The following is a 9,522-nucleotide window of genomic DNA, read 5'->3' as shown; positions in this document are numbered from 1 at the left end:
AGATTATATCAACGTTTTTTCCAAGATGGCCATGAAGCATTCCGAGGTTATAGATGTGCTCCCCAATCAATCTGGGCTACCACAAAAACAAAGCACAGGGATTTTTTTCTTTCATATCCTAGTACATGCTTTTCTTTTTCTAATTTCTTGAGATAGATGGCCATCAACTTTCACTTTTTATTTTATCTAACATATGTACTTAAGGCTACAATTTTCTTCTAAGAATGGCTTTAGGTAGACCATGGCTCAACAATCCCCCTCCGAAAAGGCTTTAGCCTCGTTCTTCAAATTTCAATGTGTGGTGTTCTCATTATCATTCAGTTCACTGTATTTTCTAATTTCCATCGTTCTTTCTTGTCCATTGGGCTATCTGGAAGCCTATTTTAACCATATGGAGATTTTCTAATTATGTTCTTGTTGTGTTCTGCTCTGTAGTTTCAGTTTTTGAACTATACTGAAACTTTGTAACCTAGTGTGTGCTCAACTTTTATAAATTTTCCATGTGTGCATGAAAAGGATGTGGATTAAATAGTTGTGGGGTGCAGTTTAATATGTTACTAATTGTCTCTTCAATTTTATTAATTGTATTGTTCAAATTTTCTATATTCTTACCTGGCATGGAGAAGACAGCTTTTGGTATTATAGCAGAAAATGCCCCCCCACTCCCAGTATACTTCAGTTTCTTAGTTACCCGGGTAATAGTTTCTGTTTCAGTTCTGGTTGCTTCTGTCTCTGAGAAATGGTGGGTCACTGTGATACATAGCTGGTTACTCTGATGCACATTGTATAAAGCAATCCCCAGTGACAAGCCATTCCGCCCCTCTCCTTGCTGCTTGCTTATCCAGTGTATGCCCTAGACCACCAGAGATCAGGGCCTGATAGTCTGGGAATGATCCTGATCAGTGCCTATCAATGTAACTACATCTGCCTCCAAATCCTGGGTGTCATTTTGGTGTTTCTGCTTGCCATCACATCTGGGATATCAGCTGGGAGGACCAACCATGCTGACCTCTTTGGTCACCAGTCGTGGCCTTCGTGGACAGAACAGAGACCTCTCTAGGTCCTGACAGGAAAGCATGCCCTTGAGATTTCTCAAGTTCCCTCAGAGGTCTGGAGGAGAATTCCTGGCTCCCTACTTGAGCAGCTCACATTGGACCCTGAAGGGATGAGGATGCAGTTTGTCTGTCTGCCTGCCTGCCTGCCTGATTCTGGTAAGATATCAGGGGGCACCCAGTTAGTCAGTCTGTTAGTCCTGCTCAGTTTGAGCAGAAGAAGAGTTTCATCAAGTCTTGTTAGTTAAGGCCACCCTCAAGGGAAGAGGGGTTGGAATGTTTAACCTCTGAAAGCCTGCCGAGTGATTGTGTGAGTGAGTGGAGCAGATAGCGTACGCAATAGGCGGCTCCACCTGTGCATCCAAGACTGGGAAGCACTGGCCATGGTGGCTGATTGGGCCCTCACTTGTGGTTCTGTGGCAATCAACATATGGCATAGTAGAGGTCTTGCACCTTCCTTAGCTAAGTCCTGCCTAAGGTGGCTAGGTGGGCATTTGAAAGGTCTGTATCTCTGAGGGGCACCCACCCTTTGTCTGTAACACCATCATGCAATTGTACACAACATACACATAAGGGGCCAGAAATGGGAATTCATTAGTCAAAACCCACAGTCCCTGACTATAGGAAAAAGGGCTTTTACAGAGTTAAAAATGAAACCAAACTGCTCTCTGCATGTCAAAGAAAAAAACAAAGGAAAAAGAGGCCCATACTTCCTGAGAATTGTGCCTTGGCACCCTCGTTGGCTGCCACTAGCCACTTGAACTGGTTCCAGCTAGCCAGTTGCACCTAGCATTGCCTGCATTAGGGCCACACAGTTCCCCCGCTACAGACATGCCAATCCTGGTCAGATGATGTCATCTAGCACCCACCCAAGATGACTGTCGACAATCCCTTCTGAGTTCCACATTTTGACTGAGGGAAAACTGGACTGTCATCCCTGACAAATGAGTTGCACCCTCTTGGGCCTGAATAGAGAGGACAGACTGAGCTCTGTCAAATTGTGCCCCCAAGAGCCTGCAGTCATTGCAAAAGTCAAGGGCAAACCTGTGACTTTCTTGATAGACAATGGAACAGGACTCTGCCTTCAAATTTCCTTCTGTCAGAAAGTTACCATCACTGAGGCAACTGGGACTCTTTCCTCTTGCAAAACACATCTCATAAAACATAAATTCCTATATAAGCCATCCTCCATACTGCTTCTGGGAAGGGACCTCCTCTTCAAGATAGAAACAACCATCTCCTTTGTACTAAGCCAGTCAGCCTCCTTCTCATTTAACCCTGCACTTTCAAATTTGACTGTTCCTGGAGAGGAAGACAACTCCTGCATCGCCATGAGACAGATCTTGAAGACAGATCCTGAAATCCTGAAGTTCTGAAAACTCTCCTCCCAGAGGTATAAAGACTCACCTCTGGGTCTGGCCATCAACCCTGCCACCTCACCATGACCCCTGTTGCTGTCAGGTGTCACAGAAAGCACAAACAGGCATCCAGCCACACATCAGCCTGATAGACTGTTAATCACCTTGGGCAAGATCTCCATGCCAACAACAATGCAGCCCTCACCTTACATTCTGAGATTCACCTCCACTGCCTACAAAACCAGAGCAAGATCTCCCAGCTGCCAATGCCACCACAATTGCCAGCCATATACATGGCCTCAGTCTTCCCCCACCCACAGCCTACTGGTATACTTGTCTGGATCTAAAAAGTGCCTTCTTCTGCCTTCAGTTGGCTCCTGTCAGCCAACCCCTTTTCACCTTTAAATGGAAAGACCCAGCTTCTGGACTCAAAAGCCAACTGACCTGGACTCAGCCTGCAAGAGGTTCAAAAATTTGTTTCCTCTGTAAAAAAGCACTTCTGACTATTGACACTGAAGCTGCCTGCTGGAAAGACACAAAAACTCTGCTGCAGTATCTGGCAGAAACTGGTTACAAGAAAAAAAAACTCCACAAATTTCTTAGAGCTGCTGGCTTCTATGAAACCTGGATCCTTGAGTTCACAAAAACAGTCATGCTTACTCAGACTGTCAGCCCCTGGGAGCACCCAGTAGCCTACCTGTGCTTTGATGCAGTCACTAAAAGCTGCCTCCCCCCTTTGCCTCCATGTCCTAACAGTCACTGTCCTTCTGATCAAGAAAGCTGACAAGCTCACTTTAGGCCAAGACCTAACTGTCCAGGGCCACATGCTGTGCTGGACCTCACCCAGTGTCAAGGACTCTTATGTAAAATCACCACCCCTGACTCTTATGGCAATAAAACTACTCAATCCTGCCACATACCTTCCCACAGAGCTAGGCCCAACAGACCATGACTGCCTGGCATTCTCTAATAAACTGTTCTCGAGCTGATCAGACTTAAAAAAAACAACCCCCTGACAGATGCTGAGTACACCCTGTTTATGGATAGAAGAATCTCTGTTAGGACAGGCTAGATATACTGTGGTCACCTTAGACAAAGTTATTTTGGCCAAAGCAATACTGCTTATTGCTGCTGTTTGGAAACCTGCCACAAATGACACAGAACCAGACTTGCCTCCACCTTTTGTTTTGCATGCTCAAGCTGCTGCACTGGCACCCATACACCTGCAGCCAGCTCCGGCTTCAGTGTCTATGTCACCTGCCTTGACCTCCCATTCCCTACCCATACTGAGAAGGAAATAAAAGATGTAGGGTTCTGCTACAAAAAATCATCCCTAGGTATGGCCTACTCTTGATCATTGGCAGTGACAATAGGCCTGCATTTATAGAACAGGTAACTCAAACACTAGATTAAATAAAAACTGCATACAGCTTATAGCCAGTTAAAAAATCAGGTATGTTTGTAGACATTCCTGCACATACATATAACCCAGGTACATATTAACTATCTCTACAAGTTTAAGAAATCAGCCTTAGATCCACTGAAAAATTTACCTGGAAAACTCCTCTGAGGATCACTGTGAAGAGACAACACATGCATGACTGAAGTCTAAGGACATCCTTCACAGGATTGCTCCACACCTATTCCCATTGATTTGTATGTCTTTTCAGGCTGCTTACCACAGTCCTTGCTTCCCTGTCCCATTACTAACTGTGCTTTTTGTTAATTGACCTGGATTGTACTTACCCACTTCTCACTTCCCTTCCCGCTGCTAGCTGTGTTTTTTGCCTTAAACTCTATAGATAGCTGCCCCAATAGAATAGAGCAATCCATCAAACATTTGCAAAAGGTTTGATGAGCATCCAAGGCACAAAGGACACTCTCCTAGATCAGATTAACTCCCTTACTACCTTGGCAGAGTAATGTTACAGAGCAAACAGGCCTAAATTTTGTCTCTTCCTAAAAAGCAACTTAAGGAAAAACTCTATAATAAGACAATCTTGGGGACTTTGGCTAGAGCCCATCCTAGGATCACTGACAACTCTAATGTTACTGCTTCTAGTTGGGTCTTGTCTCAGATCACATATAACATACCTAGCAAAGATTTGTCAGGAAAACTAAAAGGGGGGATGTAGCAGAAAATACCCCTCCTCCAGACACTATACTTCAGTTTCTTAGGTGCCCAGGTAATAGCTCCTGTTTCAGTTCTGGTCGCTCCTATCTCTTAGAAATGGCAGTCACTGTGATGCACATTGTATAAACCAATCTCCAATTAACAAGCCATTCTGCCTCTGTATTTCCTGCTTATCTCATATAAGCCCTAGACCACCAGTGATCAGGGCCTAACATTCTGGAAATGCTGATCAGTGGCTGTCTGTGTAAATAAATCTGCCTCCAAATCCCTGGTGTCGTTTCAGTGTTTCTACTTGCTGTTGCAGTATCAGTGAATGAGAGACCTATGTGAAAATCTTTCACATGATTGAGATTTTATATATTTTCCCTTTTAGTTTTGCCAGTTTTCTTCTCTACATATTTTGAAGTTGATGTTTGTGTTGGTTTGGGGTTTATTTTGCAAGGGGAACAACTTAATACAGGACACATACTTTATATGATTATTTATGTCACCCAAAGAACAGTATACAAAAGAGTGCAGGAAATCTATCCACACACTAAGACCAAGGAATCCAGCTGAGGGCCTGGATCCCACAACAATGTCCTACATGAGGTGAGCTGAATACCCAGAGCTCATAACAATGCCTCCCACGAATCCAACTGGAGGCCCAGAGCCCATGACATCTCATGCAGGCCTGTTTCACGGATCTGCTGGGAAGGCCCAAAGGTCAGTGGTGGAATCTACAAAGTCTATGCCAGCAGGATGAAGGACCTGTGCTAGCAGGCTGAGGGATCTGCACTGGAGCCAGGAAGTGATGCTCAGAAGAACCAGAGCTCCCCCAAAAGGTACCACAGCCATCCTCGACAACAGTGAGGTCCCGAGCTCCTCCGATGATCAGGATGGCCAAGTTCCCATCAGGGAAGCCAACACAGCAAGCTTTTCCAGGAGGCTGGCAGTGCACCATCTTCCCCTCTGGGACCAGGAAGCTATGCTCAAAGTGAGGACCAGAGCTCCCCAAAGTGAATGGAAGCCATTCTCAGTGCCAGCAAGGTCCCGAGCTCCTCGGAGGATGAAAACAGCCAAGTTCATCAGAAAACCAGCTCCCCACGGTCTCTCTCAGCTCCCAACAGCCCTGCCTCTTCTTCTCCAGGTCTGCCTCTTATGCTGCTGGCAACAGTCCTCAGGTGGGCCTCCCACACCCAGCACCACACTTACTCAGTTCAGCTGGGGGTTACAAGTTGACCATCAGTTATCAACCCACTACAATGTTTAAGGCATATCATCTTTAGAATTGTATCATTCTGATGAATTAAACCTTACAGAAATATCTTCTTTTAGATCTAACGCTGGGCATTGCCTAAAGTCTACTTCACATTCCACAGCTACACTAGCTTTCTTTGGTTGGTGCTCACATGGTATATCTTTTTCCAACTTGCCTAACTAAATCCTGTGTTTAAATCTGACACTTGGACACAGTGTACAGTCGTGCTTTGTAAAAAATGAGTCTGGAGCTAAGGGTGTAGCTTAGGGGTAGAGCTTGTGGGAAGCTCTGGGTTCTATCCCCACAACCACAAAGAAAAAAAAAATCCAGTCTAAAAATTTTTCTCATTTGATTAGTGCACACTATCCATTTGTATTTAATGTACTTGGTTAGATGCAGCTTAAACCTACATGGTTTCTATTTGCCCTGCCTGCACGATTTTCTTCTCTATTCTTTTGGCCAGCTTGTGGATTATTATGTATTATTTCCTTCTTTTGTTTGGAAGGTACCTTCTATTTCAATTTTACTTTTAAGGTTTTCCTAGCATTTCAAAGTGCACTCTTGACTTTTCAAACTTAATGTTTCTATTTTTTTCTTTGGAACACAGTAACCTCATTTATATTTTTAATTTTGTCATTATTATGAATTTTAATTTCATATATGTGTGAAACACAAGACATTATTATCACTATTGTTTTATACAGTCGCTATCAGATTTACAATTTCCATTTCAATTGCTCTTCATCCCTTCATACAACAATGGAATATTTGAGATCGTTTTATCTGGAGAAACCCTTTGATGTTTTTAAATGTAGGTGTGCTGTTATGGTTTGTGTCTAGATGGCTCCCAAGGCCTCATGCACTCAAGGTGGGGCTTTTTCAGAGATGGCTGGATCTAGGGTGTCTGATGCTGGGATTAAGGATGGGTGACTGTTAAATCAGTGCACTGACTGGTTTGGCACCAGCCTAATCCTGGTAGACTAAATATAATATAAAAGGGGAAGAAAGAAGCTGTTAAGATCTTCTGTTGCTTTTGCTGTCTTCTGCTCACCATAAACTGTTCTCTGCCAAGGAACTCTGCTCTGGAGCCAGCCGATTATGGACTGAAGCCTCTACAAACTGTGCATTTTGTCTCAGCAATGAGAGAAAAGTAACTAAGACATGTGCTTAGGAAAAATTTGTATGGTTTCGTTGGTCTGAAAATTTTTGTTGGGAATGGGCCTCCTTTATCCTGTCTCCCACTCTTTCTGCTATGAGACTGGCTAACAGTCTCCTTGTCTGCTTTTTGTCCATTATTCAGTAGCCACTTTCAAGGTTTTCTTTTGCCATTTTACGCCATTTTACGACGACGCACCTAGGTTCAGGTTTTTAGTCCCCGCTACAGGCAGGACCATGATTAGAGTAAGGTAGTGAGGGCAGTCTCACCCCAGCCCTGCCCCCCATGTTCACTGGACTTTCTCAATTGATGCTTTGATGTCTTAGTAAGATCTAAAAATTCTCAGCCATTATCTTTTAAGCATATTTTCTGCTCCACTCTCTCCTCCCAGATCCCCATTACATGGCTCTCACGTTTTCAGTTTCTGTCCTTCACTACTGAAGCCCTGCTGCTCCTTTTTTCTAGTGTTGGGGATGGAGCCCAGGGCCTCACACCCACTAGGCAAGTGCTCTACCACTGAGCCCTGGCCCCAGTCCCTTGCTGTTCTTTCTATATTTTCTAGCCTTTTGTTTCTCTGTACTTCGTTCTTGACATTCTTCCAGGTGACTAAACTTCTCAGCCATTTTCAATTTGCTGATTGAGTTCTTTATGTCAGTTATGGCCTTTCTCTTTCCCTTTCTTTTCCATTCTTTCCTTTCTCTTTCTGTCTCTCCTTTTTCCCTCTGTCTCTCCCACTCCTTCCTTTCTCCTTCTACTCCCCTCTGCCCTTTCCAGGGTATTGTTATGTACCCCAGGCTAGCTTAGTACTTGTGATTCTCCTGCCTCAGTCTCCCAACCTTCCAAGTGCTGGAATTATAGGCATGTAGCACTACCACACTCAGGTCCAGTTATGGTATTTTTCAACTCTGAAAATTTTTATTTTTATATATCTTTTTGATATGGTATCATAAATATTAAAAGAGAAATGAAGACAAAAATGGAAATAGAGCTTTTGTAAATGGAAAGGGGAACAAGAGCTGCAGGGAGCGGGAGGGCTGGGAGGGACAGAAAGGAATGAAGCTGCTGTGCCTGTGTGCAAACTCCCCACGGTTAATGTGATCACTGCACAATGCAGCCAGGTGCCACAACGGCTCCAGCCTCCCGCAAACCCTGCCCTGTCCATCACCTCTGTGCACTCGCACTCAGAACTCCGCAGCCGCAGCCCTTGTGGGTCTTCGTGTGCTGTTTCTTCTGTTGCTTTCTTCCCGCCGTGCTGCCTCCTCCTGTGCTGGGTTACTCCGCACTGTGCTGAACCTCAGGGCTGAAAAATCACACAGTTTTGTGGCTCAAGGGATGTCATCTTCCTCCAGAGGTTTGTGTTTCGTTCTTCTGGGACTTGGGGAGTAATACTTTGGACCATGTTCTTTAGACTAAAGAGAATGAGGATGTCTGATGTCTTTCTTGATATCTCTGTCTCTTCTGGACCAGCTAGCACCCACAAGATGAAGGTTGTCCTAAATATTAGGCTCATCTCTCCAGACTTCCATCTTCTCCTGTTAATTCTTGTTACTTTTTGCTACCCTGTCAGTTCTCTGATGTTGTCAATTAAATTTTTAAACTACTTGCCCAGCTTTTCTAATTATCTTCTGCAGAAAGGTTTATTTCAAATTATCTAGTATTGCATTATCAGAAGGCAGAAATCCTCTTGTCTCTTTCAATGTTACCCTTAATTTTGAGTATAGAATGTTTTGGCCATATATTTTACATGGCTGCGTACTATTCCACTAATAGGCTAAGCCACACATTTTTTTTTTTACCGTTTAATCTTCAGTTGGAAGTTTTAGTGATTTGCCTCTCCATTGCTCATGGTTTCCCATGATACACAATGGAGTTTCCTCTATTAGTTTAAGCAGAAAGGTATTTTTTCTTTTCTTCTGCTAAGGATGAAACCCAGCTCCCAGTACATCCTAAGCAAGTGCTTTCCCAGTGAGCAGCACCCCAGCCCCCGTGGATTTTTACAGAGAGCCTGGCAGTGGACATTGTCTGCAGGAAGGCCAGCAGGCTAGGGTTGAGTACCACCAGGCCAGGAACAGCTGAGAGGGAAAATTCCTCAACTTCTAGTATCTGCTGCTTGATAGCCCCAACACTGGGGACCAGGCAGGATCTGGATCTGAGCTGCCCCACAAGAACCAGATGTCACCACCGTCCTGCTGGTACTCAACAAAAGCTTCCTGTCTTGCAAGGTGCTTCTCTGTGGGAGAACACACGGTAACTGCAGAAGGAGCCCAGCCTCCCAGGAGTCGCTCAGCAGTGGAAGGACCACCAAAGGGTGCCAAGCTGTCAGGCACCCGGAGCCCTGCAGACTCAGCACCTCACCTTTATGCCCTTTCCAAGAGCAGCATCTCCGCCACTGGCCTCATTGAGACTCTTGGGTCCTTGTTCCTGGACTTCTGGAGAACGTCAGAGGGACCTCAGACTTGGCCAAGAAAGTAGGGCCCTCTGCAGCTCATACCAATTTGGACAACATCGGTACTGCTTCTTGTTTTGGCTTTTATTGGGAAGCAAAAGGGAGCTGAGCAGGAAATTTTTTCAGGGTTTTTTTT

Source organism: Chinchilla lanigera, unplaced genomic scaffold (genome assembly GCF_000276665.1).
Source record: "Chinchilla lanigera isolate Chin_1 unplaced genomic scaffold, ChiLan1.0 scaffold00058, whole genome shotgun sequence".
In the NCBI taxonomy this organism is placed as follows: domain Eukaryota; kingdom Metazoa; phylum Chordata; class Mammalia; order Rodentia; family Chinchillidae; genus Chinchilla; species Chinchilla lanigera.
This window is presented reverse-complemented; position numbering follows the sequence as displayed.